We start from the raw sequence: 22,633 nt of genomic DNA on the forward strand, positions 1-22,633 counted from the left end.
AGCAAGTTCCTATCGCAGAGTCGGAAGTAGGCTCGGGGACCCAAAATGAACTTGAATCGGGGAAGGGGGACGCGCGATCGAAAACGGGCTCCGAGAAGGAAAAGAGCAGTGCAAATATAACGACGACAGGGTCTAAGAAGCAAAAGAAGGGTGCAACACCGGGACTTCCCGGGAGGTCACCCATCCCAGTACTACTCCGGCCCAAGCGCGCTTAACTGCGGAGTTCTGATGGGATCCGGTGCACTAACGCTGGTATGATCGCACCCAACATGAAACTGTCGCGTCCTCAGCTTAGGCCGTGCATCGGGTTGCACCTTATCTAGGATGCACCTTATCCAGCACTCCGAACGTGCCTTATGGGGCACCCAGAATGCACGAGCAAGTAAAGAGCACTCCGACGGTAAGAATGCGCCTTATCCGGGGCTCAGCTTTTTTAATAATAAAAAAAAAAAAAAAAGTAAATAATTAATAGAATACCATGAGTTGTAACGTATAAGCTTTTGTGCATCATAAGAACGCATTGTTGTTATATCGACTGTTTCGGCCATACGGAGATCACTTTGTTGAGGAACATCGTGTCCGTCATCTAGATGTAACGTATAAGCTTCTGTGCATCATAAGAACGCATTGTTGTTATATCGACTGTTTCGGCCATACGGAGATCACTTTGTTGAGGAACATCGTGTCCGTCATCTAGAATGCAACTCGTCTGGGACAGGGAGAAAGACGCAGCAAGTTCCTATCGCAGAGTCGGAAGTAGGCTCGGGGACCCAAAATGAACTTGAATCGGGGAAGGGGGACGCGCGATCGAAAACGGGCTCCGAGAAGGAAAAGAGCAGTGCAAATATAACGACGACAGGGTCTAAGAAGCAAAAGAAGGGTGCAACACCGAGACTTCCCGGGAGGTCACCCATCCCAGTACTACTCCGGCCCAAGCGCGCTTAACTGCGGAGTTCTGATGGGATCCGGTGCACTAACGCTGGTATGATCGCACCCAACATGAAACTGTCGCGTCCTCAGCTTAGGCCGTGCATCGGGTTGCACCTTATCTAGGATGCACCTTATCCAGCACTCCGAACGTGCCTTATGGGGCACCCAGAATGCACGAGCAAGTAAAGAGCACTCCGACGGTAAGAATGCGCCTTATCCGGGGCTCAGCTTTTTTAATAATAAAAAAAAAAAAAAAAGTAAATAATTAATAGAATACCATGAGTTGTAACGTATAAGCTTTTGTGCATCATAAGAACGCATTGTTGTTATATCGACTGTTTCGGCCATACGGAGATCACTTTGTTGAGGAACATCGTGTCCGTCATCTAGATGTAACGTATAAGCTTCTGTGCATCATAAGAACGCATTGTTGTTATATCGACTGTTTCGGCCATACGGAGATCACTTTGTTGAGGAACATCGTGTCCGTCATCTAGAATGCAACTCGTCTGGGACAGGGAGAAAGACGCAGCAAGTTCCTATCGCAGAGTCGGAAGTAGGCTCGGGGACCCAAAATGAACTTGAATCGGGGAAGGGGGACGCGCGATCGAAAACGGGCTCCGAGAAGGAAAAGAGCAGTGCAAATATAACGACGACAGGGTCTAAGAAGCAAAAGAAGGGTGCAACACCGGGACTTCCCGGGAGGTCACCCATCCCAGTACTACTCCGGCCCAAGCGCGCTTAACTGCGGAGTTCTGATGGGATCCGGTGCACTAACGCTGGTATGATCGCACCCAACATGAAACTGTCGCGTCCTCAGCTTAGGCCGTGCATCGGGTTGCACCTTATCTAGGATGCACCTTATCCAGCACTCCGAACGTGCCTTATGGGGCACCCAGAATGCACGAGCAAGTAAAGAGCACTCCGACGGTAAGAATGCGCCTTATCCGGGGCTCAGCTTTTTTAATAATAAAAAAAAAAAAAAAGTAAATAATTAATAGAATACCATGAGTTGTAACGTATAAGCTTTTGTGCATCATAAGAACGCATTGTTGTTATATCGACTGTTTCGGCCATACGGAGATCACTTTGTTGAGGAACATCGTGTCCGTCATCTAGATGTAACGTATAAGCTTCTGTGCATCATAAGAACGCATTGTTGTTATATCGACTGTTTCGGCCATACGGAGATCACTTTGTTGAGGAACATCGTGTCCGTCATCTAGAATGCAACTCGTCTGGGACAGGGAGAAAGACGCAGCAAGTTCCTATCGCAGAGTCGGAAGTAGGCTCGGGGACCCAAAATGAACTTGAATCGGGGAAGGGGGACGCGCGATCGAAAACGGGCTCCGAGAAGGAAAAGAGCAGTGCAAATATAACGACGACAGGGTCTAAGAAGCAAAAGAAGGGTGCAACACCGGGACTTCCCGGGAGGTCACCCATCCCAGTACTACTCCGGCCCAAGCGCGCTTAACTGCGGAGTTCTGATGGGATCCGGTGCACTAACGCTGGTATGATCGCACCCAACATGAAACTGTCGCGTCCTCAGCTTAGGCCGTGCATCGGGTTGCACCTTATCTAGGATGCACCTTATCCAGCACTCCGAACGTGCCTTATGGGGCACCCAGAATGCACGAGCAAGTAAAGAGCACTCCGACGGTAAGAATGCGCCTTATCCGGGGCTCAGCTTTTTTAATAATAAAAAAAAAAAATAAGTAAATAATTAATAGAATACCATGAGTTGTAACGTATAAGCTTTTGTGCATCATAAGAACGCATTGTTGTTATATCGACTGTTTCGGCCATACGGAGATCACTTTGTTGAGGAACATCGTGTCCGTCATCTAGATGTAACGTATAAGCTTCTGTGCATCATAAGAACGCATTGTTGTTATATCGACTGTTTCGGCCATACGGAGATCACTTTGTTGAGGAACATCGTGTCCGTCATCTAGAATGCAACTCGTCTGGGACAGGGAGAAAGACGCAGCAAGTTCCTATCGCAGAGTCGGAAGTAGGCTCGGGGACCCAAAATGAACTTGAATCGGGGAAGGGGGACGCGCGATCGAAAACGGGCTCCGAGAAGGAAAAGAGCAGTGCAAATATAACGACGACAGGGTCTAAGAAGCAAAAGAAGGGTGCAACACCGGGACTTCCCGGGAGGTCACCCATCCCAGTACTACTCCGGCCCAAGCGCGCTTAACTGCGGAGTTCTGATGGGATCCGGTGCACTAACGCTGGTATGATCGCACCCAACATGAAACTGTCGCGTCCTCAGCTTAGGCCGTGCATCGGGTTGCACCTTATCTAGGATGCACCTTATCCAGCACTCCGAACGTGCCTTATGGGGCACCCAGAATGCACGAGCAAGTAAAGAGCACTCCGACGGTAAGAATGCGCCTTATCCGGGGCTCAGCTTTTTTAATAATAAAAAAAAAAAAAAAAGTAAATAATTAATAGAATACCATGAGTTGTAACGTATAAGCTTTTGTGCATCATAAGAACGCATTGTTGTTATATCGACTGTTTCGGCCATACGGAGATCACTTTGTTGAGGAACATCGTGTCCGTCATCTAGATGTAACGTATAAGCTTCTGTGCATCATAAGAACGCATTGTTGTTATATCGACTGTTTCGGCCATACGGAGATCACTTTGTTGAGGAACATCGTGTCCGTCATCTAGAATGCAACTCGTCTGGGACAGGGAGAAAGACGCAGCAAGTTCCTATCGCAGAGTCGGAAGTAGGCTCGGGGACCCAAAATGAACTTGAATCGGGGAAGGGGGACGCGCGATCGAAAACGGGCTCCGAGAAGGAAAAGAGCAGTGCAAATATAACGACGACAGGGTCTAAGAAGCAAAAGAAGGGTGCAACACCGGGACTTCCCGGGAGGTCACCCATCCCAGTACTACTCCGGCCCAAGCGCGCTTAACTGCGGAGTTCTGATGGGATCCGGTGCACTAACGCTGGTATGATCGCACCCAACATGAAACTGTCGCGTCCTCAGCTTAGGCCGTGCATCGGGTTGCACCTTATCTAGGATGCACCTTATCCAGCACTCCGAACGTGCCTTATGGGGCACCCAGAATGCACGAGCAAGTAAAGAGCACTCCGACGGTAAGAATGCGCCTTATCCGGGGCTCAGCTTTTTTAATAATAAAAAAAAAAAAAAAAGTAAATAATTAATAGAATACCATGAGTTGTAACGTATAAGCTTTTGTGCATCATAAGAACGCATTGTTGTTATATCGACTGTTTCGGCCATACGGAGATCACTTTGTTGAGGAACATCGTGTCCGTCATCTAGATGTAACGTATAAGCTTCTGTGCATCATAAGAACGCATTGTTGTTATATCGACTGTTTCGGCCATACGGAGATCACTTTGTTGAGGAACATCGTGTCCGTCATCTAGAATGCAACTCGTCTGGGACAGGGAGAAAGACGCAGCAAGTTCCTATCGCAGAGTCGGAAGTAGGCTCGGGGACCCAAAATGAACTTGAATCGGGGAAGGGGGACGCGCGATCGAAAACGGGCTCCGAGAAGGAAAAGAGCAGTGCAAATATAACGACGACAGGGTCTAAGAAGCAAAAGAAGGGTGCAACACCGGGACTTCCCGGGAGGTCACCCATCCCAGTACTACTCCGGCCCAAGCGCGCTTAACTGCGGAGTTCTGATGGGATCCGGTGCACTAACGCTGGTATGATCGCACCCAACATGAAACTGTCGCGTCCTCAGCTTAGGCCGTGCATCGGGTTGCACCTTATCTAGGATGCACCTTATCCAGCACTCCGAACGTGCCTTATGGGGCACCCAGAATGCACGAGCAAGTAAAGAGCACTCCGACGGTAAGAATGCGCCTTATCCGGGGCTCAGCTTTTTTAATAATAAAAAAAAAAAAAAAAGTAAATAATTAATAGAATACCATGAGTTGTAACGTATAAGCTTTTGTGCATCATAAGAACGCATTGTTGTTATATCGACTGTTTCGGCCATACGGAGATCACTTTGTTGAGGAACATCGTGTCCGTCATCTAGATGTAACGTATAAGCTTCTGTGCATCATAAGAACGCATTGTTGTTATATCGACTGTTTCGGCCATACGGAGATCACTTTGTTGAGGAACATCGTGTCCGTCATCTAGAATGCAACTCGTCTGGGACAGGGAGAAAGACGCAGCAAGTTCCTATCGCAGAGTCGGAAGTAGGCTCGGGGACCCAAAATGAACTTGAATCGGGGAAGGGGGACGCGCGATCGAAAACGGGCTCCGAGAAGGAAAAGAGCAGTGCAAATATAACGACGACAGGGTCTAAGAAGCAAAAGAAGGGTGCAACACCGGGACTTCCCGGGAGGTCACCCATCCCAGTACTACTCCGGCCCAAGCGCGCTTAACTGCGGAGTTCTGATGGGATCCGGTGCACTAACGCTGGTATGATCGCACCCAACATGAAACTGTCGCGTCCTCAGCTTAGGCCGTGCATCGGGTTGCACCTTATCTAGGATGCACCTTATCCAGCACTCCGAACGTGCCTTATGGGGCACCCAGAATGCACGAGCAAGTAAAGAGCACTCCGACGGTAAGAATGCGCCTTATCCGGGGCTCAGCTTTTTTAATAATAAAAAAAAAAAAAAAAGTAAATAATTAATAGAATACCATGAGTTGTAACGTATAAGCTTTTGTGCATCATAAGAACGCATTGTTGTTATATCGACTGTTTCGGCCATACGGAGATCACTTTGTTGAGGAACATCGTGTCCGTCATCTAGATGTAACGTATAAGCTTCTGTGCATCATAAGAACGCATTGTTGTTATATCGACTGTTTCGGCCATACGGAGATCACTTTGTTGAGGAACATCGTGTCCGTCATCTAGAATGCAACTCGTCTGGGACAGGGAGAAAGACGCAGCAAGTTCCTATCGCAGAGTCGGAAGTAGGCTCGGGGACCCAAAATGAACTTGAATCGGGGAAGGGGGACGCGCGATCGAAAACGGGCTCCGAGAAGGAAAAGAGCAGTGCAAATATAACGACGACAGGGTCTAAGAAGCAAAAGAAGGGTGCAACACCGGGACTTCCCGGGAGGTCACCCATCCCAGTACTACTCCGGCCCAAGCGCGCTTAACTGCGGAGTTCTGATGGGATCCGGTGCACTAACGCTGGTATGATCGCACCCAACATGAAACTGTCGCGTCCTCAGCTTAGGCCGTGCATCGGGTTGCACCTTATCTAGGATGCACCTTATCCAGCACTCCGAACGTGCCTTATGGGGCACCCAGAATGCACGAGCAAGTAAAGAGCACTCCGACGGTAAGAATGCGCCTTATCCGGGGCTCAGCTTTTTTAATAATTAAAAAAAAAAAAAAGTAAATAATTAATAGAATACCATGAGTTGTAACGTATAAGCTTTTGTGCATCATAAGAACGCATTGTTGTTATATCGACTGTTTCGGCCATACGGAGATCACTTTGTTGAGGAACATCGTGTCCGTCATCTAGATGTAACGTATAAGCTTCTGTGCATCATAAGAACGCATTGTTGTTATATCGACTGTTTCGGCCATACGGAGATCACTTTGTTGAGGAACATCGTGTCCGTCATCTAGAATGCAACTCGTCTGGGACAGGGAGAAAGACGCAGCAAGTTCCTATCGCAGAGTCGGAAGTAGGCTCGGGGACCCAAAATGAACTTGAATCGGGGAAGGGGGACGCGCGATCGAAAACGGGCTCCGAGAAGGAAAAGAGCAGTGCAAATATAACGACGACAGGGTCTAAGAAGCAAAAGAAGGGTGCAACACCGGGACTTCCCGGGAGGTCACCCATCCCAGTACTACTCCGGCCCAAGCGCGCTTAACTGCGGAGTTCTGATGGGATCCGGTGCACTAACGCTGGTATGATCGCACCCAACATGAAACTGTCGCGTCCTCAGCTTAGGCCGTGCATCGGGTTGCACCTTATCTAGGATGCACCTTATCCAGCACTCCGAACGTGCCTTATGGGGCACCCAGAATGCACGAGCAAGTAAAGAGCACTCCGACGGTAAGAATGCGCCTTATCCGGGGCTCAGCTTTTTTAATAATAAAAAAAAAAAATAAGTAAATAATTAATAGAATACCATGAGTTGTAACGTATAAGCTTTTGTGCATCATAAGAACGCATTGTTGTTATATCGACTGTTTCGGCCATACGGAGATCACTTTGTTGAGGAACATCGTGTCCGTCATCTAGATGTAACGTATAAGCTTCTGTGCATCATAAGAACGCATTGTTGTTATATCGACTGTTTCGGCCATACGGAGATCACTTTGTTGAGGAACATCGTGTCCGTCATCTAGAATGCAACTCGTCTGGGACAGGGAGAAAGACGCAGCAAGTTCCTATCGCAGAGTCGGAAGTAGGCTCGGGGACCCAAAATGAACTTGAATCGGGGAAGGGGGACGCGCGATCGAAAACGGGCTCCGAGAAGGAAAAGAGCAGTGCAAATATAACGACGACAGGGTCTAAGAAGCAAAAGAAGGGTGCAACACCGGGACTTCCCGGGAGGTCACCCATCCCAGTACTACTCCGGCCCAAGCGCGCTTAACTGCGGAGTTCTGATGGGATCCGGTGCACTAACGCTGGTATGATCGCACCCAACATGAAACTGTCGCGTCCTCAGCTTAGGCCGTGCATCGGGTTGCACCTTATCTAGGATGCACCTTATCCAGCACTCCGAACGTGCCTTATGGGGCACCCAGAATGCACGAGCAAGTAAAGAGCACTCCGACGGTAAGAATGCGCCTTATCCGGGGCTCAGCTTTTTTAATAATAAAAAAAAAAAATAAGTAAATAATTAATAGAATACCATGAGTTGTAACGTATAAGCTTTTGTGCATCATAAGAACGCATTGTTGTTATATCGACTGTTTCGGCCATACGGAGATCACTTTGTTGAGGAACATCGTGTCCGTCATCTAGATGTAACGTATAAGCTTCTGTGCATCATAAGAACGCATTGTTGTTATATCGACTGTTTCGGCCATACGGAGATCACTTTGTTGAGGAACATCGTGTCCGTCATCTAGAATGCAACTCGTCTGGGACAGGGAGAAAGACGCAGCAAGTTCCTATCGCAGAGTCGGAAGTAGGCTCGGGGACCCAAAATGAACTTGAATCGGGGAAGGGGGACGCGCGATCGAAAACGGGCTCCGAGAAGGAAAAGAGCAGTGCAAATATAACGACGACAGGGTCTAAGAAGCAAAAGAAGGGTGCAACACCGGGACTTCCCGGGAGGTCACCCATCCCAGTACTACTCCGGCCCAAGCGCGCTTAACTGCGGAGTTCTGATGGGATCCGGTGCACTAACGCTGGTATGATCGCACCCAACATGAAACTGTCGCGTCCTCAGCTTAGGCCGTGCATCGGGTTGCACCTTATCTAGGATGCACCTTATCCAGCACTCCGAACGTGCCTTATGGGGCACCCAGAATGCACGAGCAAGTAAAGAGCACTCCGACGGTAAGAATGCGCCTTATCCGGGGCTCAGCTTTTTTAATAATAAAAAAAAAAAATAAGTAAATAATTAATAGAATACCATGAGTTGTAACGTATAAGCTTTTGTGCATCATAAGAACGCATTGTTGTTATATCGACTGTTTCGGCCATACGGAGATCACTTTGTTGAGGAACATCGTGTCCGTCATCTAGATGTAACGTATAAGCTTCTGTGCATCATAAGAACGCATTGTTGTTATATCGACTGTTTCGGCCATACGGAGATCACTTTGTTGAGGAACATCGTGTCCGTCATCTAGAATGCAACTCGTCTGGGACAGGGAGAAAGACGCAGCAAGTTCCTATCGCAGAGTCGGAAGTAGGCTCGGGGACCCAAAATGAACTTGAATCGGGGAAGGGGGACGCGCGATCGAAAACGGGCTCCGAGAAGGAAAAGAGCAGTGCAAATATAACGACGACAGGGTCTAAGAAGCAAAAGAAGGGTGCAACACCGGGACTTCCCGGGAGGTCACCCATCCCAGTACTACTCCGGCCCAAGCGCGCTTAACTGCGGAGTTCTGATGGGATCCGGTGCACTAACGCTGGTATGATCGCACCCAACATGAAACTGTCGCGTCCTCAGCTTAGGCCGTGCATCGGGTTGCACCTTATCTAGGATGCACCTTATCCAGCACTCCGAACGTGCCTTATGGGGCACCCAGAATGCACGAGCAAGTAAAGAGCACTCCGACGGTAAGAATGCGCCTTATCCGGGGCTCAGCTTTTTTAATAATAATAAAAAAAAATAAGTAAATAATTAATAGAATACCATGAGTTGTAACGTATAAGCTTTTGTGCATCATAAGAACGCATTGTTGTTATATCGACTGTTTCGGCCATACGGAGATCACTTTGTTGAGGAACATCGTGTCCGTCATCTAGATGTAACGTATAAGCTTCTGTGCATCATAAGAACGCATTGTTGTTATATCGACTGTTTCGGCCATACGGAGATCACTTTGTTGAGGAACATCGTGTCCGTCATCTAGAATGCAACTCGTCTGGGACAGGGAGAAAGACGCAGCAAGTTCCTATCGCAGAGTCGGAAGTAGGCTCGGGGACCCAAAATGAACTTGAATCGGGGAAGGGGGACGCGCGATCGAAAACGGGCTCCGAGAAGGAAAAGAGCAGTGCAAATATAACGACGACAGTGTCTAAGAAGCAAAAGAAGGGTGCAACACCGGGACTTCCCGGGAGGTCACCCATCCCAGTACTACTCCGGCCCAAGCGCGCTTAACTGCGGAGTTCTGATGGGATCCGGTGCACTAACGCTGGTATGATCGCACCCAACATGAAACTGTCGCGTCCTCAGCTTAGGCCGTGCATCGGGTTGCACCTTATCTAGGATGCACCTTATCCAGCACTCCGAACGTGCCTTATGGGGCACCCAGAATGCACGAGCAAGTAAAGAGCACTCCGACGGTAAGAATGCGCCTTATCCGGGGCTCAGCTTTTTTAATAATAAAAAAAAAAAATAAGTAAATAATTAATAGAATACCATGAGTTGTAACGTATAAGCTTTTGTGCATCATAAGAACGCATTGTTGTTATATCGACTGTTTCGGCCATACGGAGATCACTTTGTTGAGGAACATCGTGTCCGTCATCTAGATGTAACGTATAAGCTTCTGTGCATCATAAGAACGCATTGTTGTTATATCGACTGTTTCGGCCATACGGAGATCACTTTGTTGAGGAACATCGTGTCCGTCATCTAGAATGCAACTCGTCTGGGACAGGGAGAAAGACGCAGCAAGTTCCTATCGCAGAGTCGGAAGTAGGCTCGGGGACCCAAAATGAACTTGAATCGGGGAAGGGGGACGCGCGATCGAAAACGGGCTCCGAGAAGGAAAAGAGCAGTGCAAATATAACGACGACAGGGTCTAAGAAGCAAAAGAAGGGTGCAACACCGGGACTTCCCGGGAGGTCACCCATCCCAGTACTACTCCGGCCCAAGCGCGCTTAACTGCGGAGTTCTGATGGGATCCGGTGCACTAACGCTGGTATGATCGCACCCAACATGAAACTGTCGCGTCCTCAGCTTAGGCCGTGCATCGGGTTGCACCTTATCTAGGATGCACCTTATCCAGCACTCCGAACGTGCCTTATGGGGCACCCAGAATGCACGAGCAAGTAAAGAGCACTCCGACGGTAAGAATGCGCCTTATCCGGGGCTCAGCTTTTTTAATAATAAAAAAAAAAAAAAAGTAAATAATTAATAGAATACCATGAGTTGTAACGTATAAGCTTTTGTGCATCATAAGAACGCATTGTTGTTATATCGACTGTTTCGGCCATACGGAGATCACTTTGTTGAGGAACATCGTGTCCGTCATCTAGATGTAACGTATAAGCTTCTGTGCATCATAAGAACGCATTGTTGTTATATCGACTGTTTCGGCCATACGGAGATCACTTTGTTGAGGAACATCGTGTCCGTCATCTAGAATGCAACTCGTCTGGGACAGGGAGAAAGACGCAGCAAGTTCCTATCGCAGAGTCGGAAGTAGGCTCGGGGACCCAAAATGAACTTGAATCGGGGAAGGGGGACGCGCGATCGAAAACGGGCTCCGAGAAGGAAAAGAGCAGTGCAAATATAACGACGACAGGGTCTAAGAAGCAAAAGAAGGGTGCAACACCGGGACTTCCCGGGAGGTCACCCATCCCAGTACTACTCCGGCCCAAGCGCGCTTAACTGCGGAGTTCTGATGGGATCCGGTGCACGAACGCTGGTATGATCGCACCCAACATGAAACTGTCGCGTCCTCAGCTTAGGCCGTGCATCGGGTTGCACCTTATCTAGGATGCACCTTATCCAGCACTCCGAACGTGCCTTATGGGGCACCCAGAATGCACGAGCAAGTAAAGAGCACTCCGACGGTAAGAATGCGCCTTATCCGGGGCTCAGCTTTTTTAATAAAAAAAAAAAAAAATAAGTAAATAATTAATAGAATACCATGAGTTGTAACGTATAAGCTTTTGTGCATCATAAGAACGCATTGTTGTTATATCGACTGTTTCGGCCATACGGAGATCACTTTGTTGAGGAACATCGTGTCCGTCATCTAGATGTAACGTATAAGCTTCTGTGCATCATAAGAACGCATTGTTGTTATATCGACTGTTTCGGCCATACGGAGATCACTTTGTTGAGGAACATCGTGTCCGTCATCTAGAATGCAACTCGTCTGGGACAGGGAGAAAGACGCAGCAAGTTCCTATCGCAGAGTCGGAAGTAGGCTCGGGGACCCAAAATGAACTTGAATCGGGGAAGGGGGACGCGCGATCGAAAATGGGCTCCGAGAAGGAAAAGAGCAGTGCAAATATAACGACGACAGGGTCTAAGAAGCAAAAGAAGGGTGCAACACCGGGACTTCCCGGGAGGTCACCCATCCCAGTACTACTCCGGCCCAAGCGCGCTTAACTGCGGAGTTCTGATGGGATCCGGTGCACTAACGCTGGTATGATCGCACCCAACATGAAACTGTCGCGTCCTCAGCTTAGGCCGTGCATCGGGTTGCACCTTATCTAGGATGCACCTTATCCAGCACTCCGAACGTGCCTTATGGGGCACCCAGAATGCACGAGCAAGTAAAGAGCACTCCGACGGTAAGAATGCGCCTTATCCGGGGCTCAGCTTTTTTAATAATAATAAAAAAAAATAAGTAAATAATTAATAGAATACCATGAGTTGTAACGTATAAGCTTTTGTGCATCATAAGAACGCATTGTTGTTATATCGACTGTTTCGGCCATACGGAGATCACTTTGTTGAGGAACATCGTGTCCGTCATCTAGATGTAACGTATAAGCTTCTGTGCATCATAAGAACGCATTGTTGTTATATCGACTGTTTCGGCCATACGGAGATCACTTTGTTGAGGAACATCGTGTCCGTCATCTAGAATGCAACTCGTCTGGGACAGGGAGAAAGACGCAGCAAGTTCCTATCGCAGAGTCGGAAGTAGGCTCGGGGACCCAAAATGAACTTGAATCGGGGAAGGGGGACGCGCGATCGAAAACGGGCTCCGAGAAGGAAAAGAGCAGTGCAAATATAACGACGACAGGGTCTAAGAAGCAAAAGAAGGGTGCAACACCGGGACTTCCCGGGAGGTCACCCATCCCAGTACTACTCCGGCCCAAGCGCGCTTAACTGCGGAGTTCTGATGGGATCCGGTGCACTAACGCTGGTATGATCGCACCCAACATGAAACTGTCGCGTCCTCAGCTTAGGCCGTGCATCGGGTTGCACCTTATCTAGGATGCACCTTATCCAGCACTCCGAACGTGCCTTATGGGGCACCCAGAATGCACGAGCAAGTAAAGAGCACTCCGACGGTAAGAATGCGCCTTATCCGGGGCTCAGCTTTTTTAATAATAAAAAAAAAAAATAAGTAAATAATTAATAGAATACCATGAGTTGTAACGTATAAGCTTTTGTGCATCATAAGAACGCATTGTTGTTATATCGACTGTTTCGGCCATACGGAGATCACTTTGTTGAGGAACATCGTGTCCGTCATCTAGATGTAACGTATAAGCTTCTGTGCATCATAAGAACGCATTGTTGTTATATCGACTGTTTCGGCCATACGGAGATCACTTTGTTGAGGAACATCGTGTCCGTCATCTAGAATGCAACTCGTCTGGGACAGGGAGAAAGACGCAGCAAGTTCCTATCGCAGAGTCGGAAGTAGGCTCGGGGACCCAAAATGAACTTGAATCGGGGAAGGGGGACGCGCGATCGAAAACGGGCTCCGAGAAGGAAAAGAGCAGTGCAAATATAACGACGACAGGGTCTAAGAAGCAAAAGAAGGGTGCAACACCGGGACTTCCCGGGAGGTCACCCATCCCAGTACTACTCCGGCCCAAGCGCGCTTAACTGCGGAGTTCTGATGGGATCTGGTGCACTAACGCTGGTATGATCGCACCCAACATGAAACTGTCGCGTCCTCAGCTTAGGCCGTGCATCGGGTTGCACCTTATCTAGGATGCACCTTATCCAGCACTCCGAACGTGCCTTATGGGGCACCCAGAATGCACGAGCAAGTAAAGAGCACTCCGACGGTAAGAATGCGCCTTATCCGGGGCTCAGCTTTTTTAATAATAAAAAAAAAAAAAAAAGTAAATAATTAATAGAATACCATGAGTTGTAACGTATAAGCTTTTGTGCATCATAAGAACGCATTGTTGTTATATCGACTGTTTCGGCCATACGGAGATCACTTTGTTGAGGAACATCGTGTCCGTCATCTAGATGTAACGTATAAGCTTCTGTGCATCATAAGAACGCATTGTTGTTATATCGACTGTTTCGGCCATACGGAGATCACTTTGTTGAGGAACATCGTGTCCGTCATCTAGAATGCAACTCGTCTGGGACAGGGAGAAAGACGCAGCAAGTTCCTATCGCAGAGTCGGAAGTAGGCTCGGGGACCCAAAATGAACTTGAATCGGGGAAGGGGGACGCGCGATCGAAAACGGGCTCCGAGAAGGAAAAGAGCAGTGCAAATATAACGACGACAGGGTCTAAGAAGCAAAAGAAGGGTGCAACACCGGGACTTCCCGGGAGGTCACCCATCCCAGTACTACTCCGGCCCAAGCGCGCTTAACTGCGGAGTTCTGATGGGATCCGGTGCACTAACGCTGGTATGATCGCACCCAACATGAAACTGTCGCGTCCTCAGCTTAGGCCGTGCATCGGGTTGCACCTTATCTAGGATGCACCTTATCCAGCACTCCGAACGTGCCTTATGGGGCACCCAGAATGCACGAGCAAGTAAAGAGCACTCCGACGGTAAGAATGCGCCTTATCCGGGGCTCAGCTTTTTTAATAATAAAAAAAAAAAATAAGTAAATAATTAATAGAATACCATGAGTTGTAACGTATAAGCTTTTGTGCATCATAAGAACGCATTGTTGTTATATCGACTGTTTCGGCCATACGGAGATCACTTTGTTGAGGAACATCGTGTCCGTCATCTAGATGTAACGTATAAGCTTCTGTGCATCATAAGAACGCATTGTTGTTATATCGACTGTTTCGGCCATACGGAGATCACTTTGTTGAGGAACATCGTGTCCGTCATCTAGAATGCAACTCGTCTGGGACAGGGAGAAAGACGCAGCAAGTTCCTATCGCAGAGTCGGAAGTAGGCTCGGGGACCCAAAATGAACTTGAATCGGGGAAGGGGGACGCGCGATCGAAAACGGGCTCCGAGAAGGAAAAGAGCAGTGCAAATATAACGACGACAGGGTCTAAGAAGCAAAAGAAGGGTGCAACACCGGGACTTCCCGGGAGGTCACCCATCCCAGTACTACTCCGGCCCAAGCGCGCTTAACTGCGGAGTTCTGATGGGATCCGGTGCACTAACGCTGGTATGATCGCACCCAACATGAAACTGTCGCGTCCTCAGCTTAGGCCGTGCATCGGGTTGCACCTTATCTAGGATGCACCTTATCCAGCACTCCGAACGTGCCTTATGGGGCACCCAGAATGCACGAGCAAGTAAAGAGCACTCCGACGGTAAGAATGCGCCTTATCCGGGGCTCAGCTTTTTTAATAATAAAAAAAAAAAATAAGTAAATAATTAATAGAATACCATGAGTTGTAACGTATAAGCTTTTGTGCATCATAAGAACGCATTGTTGTTATATCGACTGTTTCGGCCATACGGAGATCACTTTGTTGAGGAACATCGTGTCCGTCATCTAGATGTAACGTATAAGCTTCTGTGCATCATAAGAACGCATTGTTGTTATATCGACTGTTTCGGCCATACGGAGATCACTTTGTTGAGGAACATCGTGTCCGTCATCTAGAATGCAACTCGTCTGGGACAGGGAGAAAGACGCAGCAAGTTCCTATCGCAGAGTCGGAAGTAGGCTCGGGGACCCAAAATGAACTTGAATCGGGGAAGGGGGACGCGCGATCGAAAACGGGCTCCGAGAAGGAAAAGAGCAGTGCAAATATAACGACGACAGGGTCTAAGAAGCAAAAGAAGGGTGCAACACCGGGACTTCCCGGGAGGTCACCCATCCCAGTACTACTCCGGCCCAAGCGCGCTTAACTGCGGAGTTCTGATGGGATCCGGTGCACTAACGCTGGTATGATCGCACCCAACATGAAACTGTCGCGTCCTCAGCTTAGGCCGTGCATCGGGTTGCACCTTATCTAGGATGCACCTTATCCAGCACTCCGAACGTGCCTTATGGGGCACCCAGAATGCACGAGCAAGTAAAGAGCACTCCGACGGTAAGAATGCGCCTTATCCGGGGCTCAGCTTTTTTAATAATAATAATAAAAATAAGTAAATAATTAATAGAATACCATGAGTTGTAACGTATAAGCTTTTGTGCATCATAAGAACGCATTGTTGTTATATCGACTGTTTCGGCCATACGGAGATCACTTTGTTGAGGAACATCGTGTCCGTCATCTAGATGTAACGTATAAGCTTCTGTGCATCATAAGAACGCATTGTTGTTATATCGACTGTTTCGGCCATACGGAGATCACTTTGTTGAGGAACATCGTGTCCGTCATCTAGAATGCAACTCGTCTGGGACAGGGAGAAAGACGCAGCAAGTTCCTATCGCAGAGTCGGAAGTAGGCTCGGGGACCCAAAATGAACTTGAATCGGGGAAGGGGGACGCGCGATCGAAAACGGGCTCCGAGAAGGAAAAGAGCAGTGCAAATATAACGACGACAGGGTCTAAGAAGCAAAAGAAGGGTGCAACACCGGGACTTCCCGGGAGGTCACCCATCCCAGTACTACTCCGGCCCAAGCGCGCTTAACTGCGGAGTTCTGATGGGATCCGGTGCACTAACGCTGGTATGATCGCACCCAACATGAAACTGTCGCGTCCTCAGCTTAGGCCGTGCATCGGGTTGCACCTTATCTAGGATGCACCTTATCCAGCACTCCGAACGTGCCTTATGGGGCACCCAGAATGCACGAGCAAGTAAAGAGCACTCCGACGGTAAGAATGCGCCTTATCCGGGGCTCAGCTTTTTTAATAATAATAATAATAATAATAATATAAATAAGTAAATAATTAATAGAATACCATGAGTTGTAACGTATAAGCTTTTGTGCATCATAAGAACGCATTGTTGTTATATCGACTGTTTCGGCCATACGGAGATCACTTTGTTGAGGAACATCGTGTCCGTCATCTAGATGTAACGTATAAGCTTCTGTGCATCATAAGAACGCATTGTTGTTATATCGACTGTTTCGGCCATACGGAGATCACTTTGTTGAGGAACATCGTGTCCGTCATCTAGAATGCAACTCGTCTGGGACAGGGAGAAAGACGCAGCAAGTTCCTATCGCAGAGTCGGAAGTAGGCTCGGGGACCCAAAATGAACTTGAATCGGGGAAGGGGGACGCGCGATCGAAAACGGGCTCCGAGAAGGAAAAGAGCAGTGCAAATATAACGACGACAGGGTCTAAGAAGCAAAAGAAGGGTGCAACACCGGGACTTCCCGGGAGGTCACCCATCCCAGTACTACTTCGGCCCAAGCGCGCTTAACTGCGGAGTTCTGATGGGATCCGGTGCACTAACGCTGGTATGATCGCACCCAACATGAAATTGTCGCGTCCTCAGCTTAGGCCGTGCATCGGGTTGCACCTTATCTAGGATGCACCTTATCCAGCACTCCGAACGTGCCTTATGGGGCACCCAGAATGCACGAGCAAGTAAAGAGCACTCCGACGGTAAGAATGCGCCTTATCCGGGGCTCAGCTTTTTTAATAATAATAATAAAAATAAGTAAATAATTAATAGAATACCATGAGTTGTAACGTATAAGCTTTTGTGCATCATAAGAACGCATTGTTGTTATATCGACTGTTTCGGCCATACGGAGATCACTTTGTTGAGGAACATCGTGTCCGTCATCTAGATGTAACGTATAAGCTTCTGTGCATCATAAGAACGCATTGTTGTTATATCGACTGTTTCGGCCATACGGAGATCACTTTGTTGAGGAACATCGTGTCCGTCATCTAGAATGCAACTCGTCTGGGACAGGGAGAAAGACGCAGCAAGTTCCTATCGCAGAGTCGGAAGTAGGCTCGGGGACCCAAAATGAACTTGAATCGGGGAAGGGGGACACGCGATCGAAAACGGGCTCCGAGAAGGAAAAGAGCAGTGCAAATATAACGACGACAGGGTCTAAGAAGCAAAAGAAGGGTGCAACACCGGGACTTCCCGGGAGGTCACCCATCCCAGTACTACTCCGGCCCAAGCGCGCTTAACTGCGGAGTTCTGATGGGATCCGGTGCACTAACGCTGGTATGATAGCACCCAACTTGAAACTGTCGCGTCCTCAGCTTAGGCCGTGCATCGGGTTGCACCTTATCTAGGATGCACCTTATCCAGCACTCCGAACGTGCCTTATGGGGCACCCAGAATGCACGAGCAAGTAAAGAGCACTCCGACGGTAAGAATGCGCCTTATCCGGGGCTCAGCTTTTTTAATAATAATAATAAAAATAAGTAAATAATTAATAGAATACCATGAGTTGTAACGTATAAGCTTTTGTGCATCATAAGAACGCATTGTTGTTATATCGACTGTTTCGGCCATACGGAGATCACTTTGTTGAGGAACATCGTGTCCGTCATCTAGATGTAACGTATAAGCTTCTGTGCATCATAAGAACGCATTGTTGTTATATCGACTGTTTCGGCCATACGGAGATCACTTTGTTGAGGAACATCGTGTCCGTCATCTAGAATGCAACTCGTCTGGGACAGGGAGAAAGACGCAGCAAGTTCCTATCGCAGAGTCGGAAGTAGGCTCGGGGACCCAAAATGAACTTGAATCGGGGAAGGGGGACGCGCGATCGAAAACGGGCTCCGAGAAGGAAAAGAGCAGTGCAAATATAACGACGACAGGGTCTAAGAAGCAAAAGAAGGGTGCAACACCGGGACTTCCCGAGAGGTCACCCATCCCAGTACTACTCCGGCCCAAGCGCGCTTAACTGCGGAGTTCTGATGGGATCCGGTGCACTAACGCTGGTATGATCGCACCCAACATGAAACTGTCGCGTCCTCAGCTTAGGCCGTGCATCGGGTTGCACCTTATCTAGGATGCACCTTATCCAGCACTCCGAACGTGCCTTATGGGGCACCCAGAATGCACGAGCAAGTAAAGAGCACTCCGACGGTAAGAATGCGCCTTATCCGGGGCTCAGCTTTTTTAATAATAAAAAAAAAAATAAGTAAATAATTAATAGAATACCATGAGTTGTAACGTATAAGCTTTTGTGCATCATAAGAACGCATTGTTGTTATATCGACTGTTTCGGCCATACGGAGATCACTTTGTTGAGGAACATCGTGTCCGTCATCTAGATGTAACGTATAAGCTTTTGTGCATCATAAGAACGCATTGTTGTTATATCGACTGTTTCGGCCATACGGAGATCACTTTGTTGAGGAACATCGTGTCCGTCATCTAGAATGCAACTCGTCTGGGACAGGGAGAAAGACGCAGCAAGTTCCTATCGCAGAGTCGGAAGTAGGCTCGGGGACCCAAAATGAACTTGAATCGGGGAAGGGGGACGCGCGATCGAAAACGGGCTCCGAGAAGGAAAAGAGCAGTGCAAATATAACGACGACAGGGTCTAAGAAGCAAAAGAAGGGTGCAACACCGGGACTTCCCGGGAGGACACCCATCCCAGTACTACTCCGGCCCAAGCACGCTTAACTGCGGAGTTCTGATGGGATCTGGTGCACTAACGCTGGTATGATCGCACCCAACATGAAACTATCGCGTCCTCAGCTTAGGCCGTGCATCGGGTTGCACCTTATCTAGGATGCACCTTATCCAGCACTCCGAACATGCCTTATGGGGCACCCAGAATGCACGAGCAAGTAAAGAGCACTCCGACGGTAAAAATGCGCCTTATCCGGGGCTCAGCTTTTTTAATAATAATAATAATAATAATATAAATAAGTAAATAATTAATAGAATACCATGAGTTGTAACGTATAAGCTTTTGTGCATCATAAGAACACATTGTTGTTATATCGACTGTTTCGGCCATACGGAGATCACTTTGTTGAGGAACATCGTGTCCGTCATCTAGATGTAACGTATAAGCTTTTGTGCATCATAAGAACGCATTGTTGTTATATCGACTGTTTCGGCCATACGGAGATCACTTTGTTGAGGAACATCATGTCCGTCATCTAGAATGCAACTCGTCTGGGACAGGGAGAAAGACGCAGCAAGTTCCTATCGCAGAGTCGAAAGTAGGCTCGGGGACCCAAAATGAACTTGAATCGGGGAAGGGGGACGCGCGATCGAAAACGGGCTCAGAGAAGGAAAAGAGCAGTGCAAATATAACGACGACAGGGTCTAAGAAGAAAAAGAAGGGTGCAACACCGGGACTTCTCGGGAGGTCACCCATCCCAGTACTACTCCGGCCCAAGCGCGCTTAACTGCAGAGTTCTGATGGGATCCGGTGCACTAATGTTGGTATGATCGCACCCAACATGAAACTGTCGCGTCCTCAGCTTAGGCCGTGCATCGGGTTGCACCTTATCTAGGATGCACCTTATCCAGCACTCCGAACGTGCCTTATGGGGCACCCAGAATGCACGAGCAAGTAAAGAGCACTCCGACGGTAAGAATGCGCCTTATCCGGGGCTCAATTTTTTTAATAATAATAATAATAATAATAATAATATAAATAAGTAAATAATTAATAGAATACCATGAGTTGTAACGTATAAGCTTTTGTGCATCATAAGAACGTATTGTTGTTATATCGACTGTTTCGGCCATACGGAGATCACTTTGTTGAGGAACATCGTGTCCGTCATCGAGAATGCAACTCGTCTGGGATAGCGAGAAAGATGCAGCAAGTTCCTATCACAGAGTCGGAGGTAGGCTCGGTGACCCAAAATGAACTTGAATTGGGGAAGGGGGACGCGTGATCGAAAATGGGCTGCGAGAAGGAACAGATCAGTGCAAAAAGAACGACGACAGGGTCTAAAAACCAAAAGAAGGGTGCAACACTGGGACTTCCCGAGAGGTCACCCATCCCAGTACTACTCCAGCCCAAGCGCGCTTAACTGCGGAGTTCTGATGGGATCCGGTGCACTAACGCTGGTATGATCGCACCCAACATGAAACTGTCGCGTGCTCACCTTAGGCCATGCATCGGGTTGCACCTTAACTTGGATGCACCTTATCCAGCACTCCGAACGTGCCTTATGGGGCACCCAGAATGCACGAGCAAGTAAAGAGCACTCCGACAGTAACAATGCGCCCTACCCGGTGCTCAGTTTTTTTTTTTTTTATAATAATAATATAAATAAATAAATAATTAATAGAATACCATGAGTTGTAACATATAAGCTTTTGTGCATCATAAGAACGCATTGTTGTTATATCAAATGTTTCAGCCATATGGAGATCACTTTGTTGAGGAACATTGTGTCCGTCATCTAGAATGCAACTCGTCTGGGACAGGGAGAAAGACGCAGCAAGTTCCTATCTGAGAGTCGGAAGTAGGCTCAGGGACCCAAAATGTACCTGAATTGGGGAAGTGGGACGCGAGATCGAAAATGGGCTCCGCGAAGTAAAAGAGTAGTGCAAATATAACGATGATAGGGTCTAAGAAGCAAAAGAAGGGTTCAACACCAGGACTTCCCGGGAGGTCACCCATCCCAGTACTACTCCGGCCCAAGCGCTTAACTGTGCAGTTCTGATGGGATCCAGTGCACTGAGGCTGGTATGATCGCACCCAACATGAAACTGTTGCATCCTCACCTTAGGCCATGCATTAGGTTGCACATTATCTGGGATTCACCTTGTTCAGGTCTCCGAACGTGCCTTATGGGGCACCCAAAATGCATGAGCAAGTAAAGAGCACTCCGACAGTAAGAATGCGCCTTATCCGACGCTCAGTTTTTTTTTTTAAATAATAATAATATAAATAAATAAATTATTAATAGAATACCATGAGTTTTAACGTATGAACTTTTGTGCATGATAAGAACGCATTGTTGTTATATCGACTATTTCGGCCATACAGAGATCACTTTGCTGAGGAACATCATGTCCGTCATCTAGAATGCAACTCGTCTGAGACAGGGAGAAAGACGCAGCAAGTTCCTATCGTAGAGTCGGAAGTAGGCTCGAGGACCCAAAATGAACTTGAATTTGGGAAGGGGGATGCGCGATCGAAAATGGGATCCGAGAAGGAAAAGAGCAGTGCAAATATAACGACGACAGGGTCTAAGAAGCAAAAGTAGGGTGCAACACCGAGACTTCCCGGGAGGTCACCCATCCCAGTACTACTCCGGCAGAAGCGCGCTTAACTGCGAAGTTCTGATGGGATCCGGTGCACTAACGCTGGTATGATCGCACCCAACATGAAACTGTTGCATCCTCACCTTAGGCCGTGCATCGGGTTGCACATTATCTGGGATGCACCTTATCCAACACTCCGAACGTGCCTTATGGGGCACCCAAAATGCACGAGCAAGTAAAGAGCACTCTGACAGTAAGAATGTGCCTTATTCGGCGCTCAATTTTTTTTTTATAATAATAATATAAATAAATAAATAATTAATAGAATACCATGAGTTGTAACGTATAAGCTTTTGTGCATCATTAGAACGCATTGTTGTTATATCGACTGTTTCGGCCATATGGAGATCACTCTGTTGAGGAACATCGTGTCCGTTATCTAGAATGCAACTCGTCTGGGACAGGGAGAAAGACGCAGCAAGTTCCTATCGTAGAGTCGGAAGTAGGCTCGGGGACACAAAATGAACTTGAATTGGGGAAGGGGGACGCGCGATCGAAAATGGGCTCCGAGAAGGAAAATAGGAGTTCAAATATAACGACGACAGGGTCTAAGAAGCAAAAGAAGGGTGCAACACCGGAACTTCCCGGGAGGTCACCCATCCCAGTACTACTCTGGCCCAAGCGCGCTCAACTTCGGAGTTCTGATGGGATCCGGTGCACTAACGCTGGTATGATGGCACCCAACATGAAACTGTTGCGTCCTCACCATAGTTTGTGCATCGGGTTGCACCTTATCTTGGATGCACATTATCCAAAACTCCGAATGTGCCTTATGGGACACCCAGAATGCACGAGCAAGTAAAGAGCACTTCGACAGTAAGAATGCGCCTTATC

The 22,633-nt window shown here is 47.9% G+C and overlaps 29 non-coding genes and 3 pseudogenes across 29 annotated transcripts; all 32 read right to left on the reverse strand.

Moving 5' to 3' along the window:
- Positions 1–147: 147 nt before the first annotated feature.
- LOC149529744 (5S ribosomal RNA) lies at positions 148–266 on the reverse strand. The gene has a single exon (XR_016359296.1). It is a non-coding gene; the product is annotated as a 5S ribosomal RNA (ribosomal RNA).
- Positions 267–877: 611 nt separating this feature from the next.
- Positions 878–996, reverse strand: LOC149529745 (5S ribosomal RNA). The gene has a single exon (XR_016359385.1). It is a non-coding gene; the product is annotated as a 5S ribosomal RNA (ribosomal RNA).
- Positions 997–1,607: 611 nt separating this feature from the next.
- On the reverse strand, positions 1,608–1,726 carry LOC149529746 (5S ribosomal RNA). Its single transcript, XR_016359297.1, has one exon. It is a non-coding gene; the product is annotated as a 5S ribosomal RNA (ribosomal RNA).
- Positions 1,727–2,336: 610 nt separating this feature from the next.
- LOC149529747 (5S ribosomal RNA) lies at positions 2,337–2,455 on the reverse strand. The gene has a single exon (XR_016359298.1). It is a non-coding gene; the product is annotated as a 5S ribosomal RNA (ribosomal RNA).
- A 610-nt stretch (positions 2,456–3,065) lies between these two features.
- Positions 3,066–3,184, reverse strand: LOC149529748 (5S ribosomal RNA). Its single transcript, XR_016359299.1, has one exon. It is a non-coding gene; the product is annotated as a 5S ribosomal RNA (ribosomal RNA).
- Positions 3,185–3,795: 611 nt separating this feature from the next.
- Positions 3,796–3,914, reverse strand: LOC149529749 (5S ribosomal RNA). Its single transcript, XR_016359300.1, has one exon. It is a non-coding gene; the product is annotated as a 5S ribosomal RNA (ribosomal RNA).
- A 611-nt stretch (positions 3,915–4,525) lies between these two features.
- On the reverse strand, positions 4,526–4,644 carry LOC149529750 (5S ribosomal RNA). Its single transcript, XR_016359302.1, has one exon. It is a non-coding gene; the product is annotated as a 5S ribosomal RNA (ribosomal RNA).
- Positions 4,645–5,255: 611 nt separating this feature from the next.
- On the reverse strand, positions 5,256–5,374 carry LOC149529751 (5S ribosomal RNA). Its single transcript, XR_016359303.1, has one exon. It is a non-coding gene; the product is annotated as a 5S ribosomal RNA (ribosomal RNA).
- A 611-nt stretch (positions 5,375–5,985) lies between these two features.
- Positions 5,986–6,104, reverse strand: LOC149529752 (5S ribosomal RNA). Its single transcript, XR_016359304.1, has one exon. It is a non-coding gene; the product is annotated as a 5S ribosomal RNA (ribosomal RNA).
- A 610-nt stretch (positions 6,105–6,714) lies between these two features.
- LOC149529753 (5S ribosomal RNA) lies at positions 6,715–6,833 on the reverse strand. The gene has a single exon (XR_016359305.1). It is a non-coding gene; the product is annotated as a 5S ribosomal RNA (ribosomal RNA).
- Positions 6,834–7,443: 610 nt separating this feature from the next.
- LOC149529754 (5S ribosomal RNA) lies at positions 7,444–7,562 on the reverse strand. The gene has a single exon (XR_016359306.1). It is a non-coding gene; the product is annotated as a 5S ribosomal RNA (ribosomal RNA).
- A 610-nt stretch (positions 7,563–8,172) lies between these two features.
- Positions 8,173–8,291, reverse strand: LOC149529755 (5S ribosomal RNA). Its single transcript, XR_016359307.1, has one exon. It is a non-coding gene; the product is annotated as a 5S ribosomal RNA (ribosomal RNA).
- A 610-nt stretch (positions 8,292–8,901) lies between these two features.
- On the reverse strand, positions 8,902–9,020 carry LOC149529756 (5S ribosomal RNA). Its single transcript, XR_016359308.1, has one exon. It is a non-coding gene; the product is annotated as a 5S ribosomal RNA (ribosomal RNA).
- A 610-nt stretch (positions 9,021–9,630) lies between these two features.
- LOC149529757 (5S ribosomal RNA) lies at positions 9,631–9,749 on the reverse strand. The gene has a single exon (XR_016359309.1). It is a non-coding gene; the product is annotated as a 5S ribosomal RNA (ribosomal RNA).
- Positions 9,750–10,359: 610 nt separating this feature from the next.
- Positions 10,360–10,478, reverse strand: LOC149529758 (5S ribosomal RNA). Its single transcript, XR_016359310.1, has one exon. It is a non-coding gene; the product is annotated as a 5S ribosomal RNA (ribosomal RNA).
- A 610-nt stretch (positions 10,479–11,088) lies between these two features.
- LOC149529759 (5S ribosomal RNA) lies at positions 11,089–11,207 on the reverse strand. Its single transcript, XR_016359366.1, has one exon. It is a non-coding gene; the product is annotated as a 5S ribosomal RNA (ribosomal RNA).
- A 610-nt stretch (positions 11,208–11,817) lies between these two features.
- Positions 11,818–11,936, reverse strand: LOC149529760 (5S ribosomal RNA). The gene has a single exon (XR_016359311.1). It is a non-coding gene; the product is annotated as a 5S ribosomal RNA (ribosomal RNA).
- A 610-nt stretch (positions 11,937–12,546) lies between these two features.
- LOC149529761 (5S ribosomal RNA) lies at positions 12,547–12,665 on the reverse strand. Its single transcript, XR_016359313.1, has one exon. It is a non-coding gene; the product is annotated as a 5S ribosomal RNA (ribosomal RNA).
- A 610-nt stretch (positions 12,666–13,275) lies between these two features.
- Positions 13,276–13,394, reverse strand: LOC149529762 (5S ribosomal RNA). The gene has a single exon (XR_016359468.1). It is a non-coding gene; the product is annotated as a 5S ribosomal RNA (ribosomal RNA).
- A 611-nt stretch (positions 13,395–14,005) lies between these two features.
- Positions 14,006–14,124, reverse strand: LOC149529763 (5S ribosomal RNA). Its single transcript, XR_016359314.1, has one exon. It is a non-coding gene; the product is annotated as a 5S ribosomal RNA (ribosomal RNA).
- Positions 14,125–14,734: 610 nt separating this feature from the next.
- Positions 14,735–14,853, reverse strand: LOC149529764 (5S ribosomal RNA). Its single transcript, XR_016359315.1, has one exon. It is a non-coding gene; the product is annotated as a 5S ribosomal RNA (ribosomal RNA).
- Positions 14,854–15,463: 610 nt separating this feature from the next.
- Positions 15,464–15,582, reverse strand: LOC149529765 (5S ribosomal RNA). Its single transcript, XR_016359316.1, has one exon. It is a non-coding gene; the product is annotated as a 5S ribosomal RNA (ribosomal RNA).
- Positions 15,583–16,191: 609 nt separating this feature from the next.
- Positions 16,192–16,310, reverse strand: LOC149529766 (5S ribosomal RNA). Its single transcript, XR_016359317.1, has one exon. It is a non-coding gene; the product is annotated as a 5S ribosomal RNA (ribosomal RNA).
- A 621-nt stretch (positions 16,311–16,931) lies between these two features.
- On the reverse strand, positions 16,932–17,050 carry LOC149529767 (5S ribosomal RNA). Its single transcript, XR_016359481.1, has one exon. It is a non-coding gene; the product is annotated as a 5S ribosomal RNA (ribosomal RNA).
- A 609-nt stretch (positions 17,051–17,659) lies between these two features.
- Positions 17,660–17,778, reverse strand: LOC149529768 (5S ribosomal RNA). Its single transcript, XR_016359470.1, has one exon. It is a non-coding gene; the product is annotated as a 5S ribosomal RNA (ribosomal RNA).
- A 609-nt stretch (positions 17,779–18,387) lies between these two features.
- Positions 18,388–18,506, reverse strand: LOC149529769 (5S ribosomal RNA). The gene has a single exon (XR_016359339.1). It is a non-coding gene; the product is annotated as a 5S ribosomal RNA (ribosomal RNA).
- Positions 18,507–19,115: 609 nt separating this feature from the next.
- On the reverse strand, positions 19,116–19,234 carry LOC149529770 (5S ribosomal RNA). The gene has a single exon (XR_016359570.1). It is a non-coding gene; the product is annotated as a 5S ribosomal RNA (ribosomal RNA).
- Positions 19,235–19,852: 618 nt separating this feature from the next.
- LOC149529771 (5S ribosomal RNA) lies at positions 19,853–19,971 on the reverse strand (annotated as a pseudogene).
- Positions 19,972–20,488: 517 nt separating this feature from the next.
- LOC149529772 (5S ribosomal RNA) lies at positions 20,489–20,607 on the reverse strand. Its single transcript, XR_016359364.1, has one exon. It is a non-coding gene; the product is annotated as a 5S ribosomal RNA (ribosomal RNA).
- Positions 20,608–21,115: 508 nt separating this feature from the next.
- On the reverse strand, positions 21,116–21,232 carry LOC149529773 (5S ribosomal RNA; annotated as a pseudogene).
- Positions 21,233–21,739: 507 nt separating this feature from the next.
- On the reverse strand, positions 21,740–21,858 carry LOC149529774 (5S ribosomal RNA; annotated as a pseudogene).
- A 504-nt stretch (positions 21,859–22,362) lies between these two features.
- Positions 22,363–22,481, reverse strand: LOC149529775 (5S ribosomal RNA). The gene has a single exon (XR_016359576.1). It is a non-coding gene; the product is annotated as a 5S ribosomal RNA (ribosomal RNA).
- Positions 22,482–22,633: the final 152 nt, after the last annotated feature.

This window comes from Cupressus sempervirens, chromosome 11 (genome assembly GCF_028749045.1).
Source record: "Cupressus sempervirens isolate cs-2001-9-10 chromosome 11, ASM2874904v1, whole genome shotgun sequence".
NCBI classification, from domain to species: Eukaryota; Viridiplantae; Streptophyta; class Pinopsida; order Cupressales; family Cupressaceae; genus Cupressus; species Cupressus sempervirens.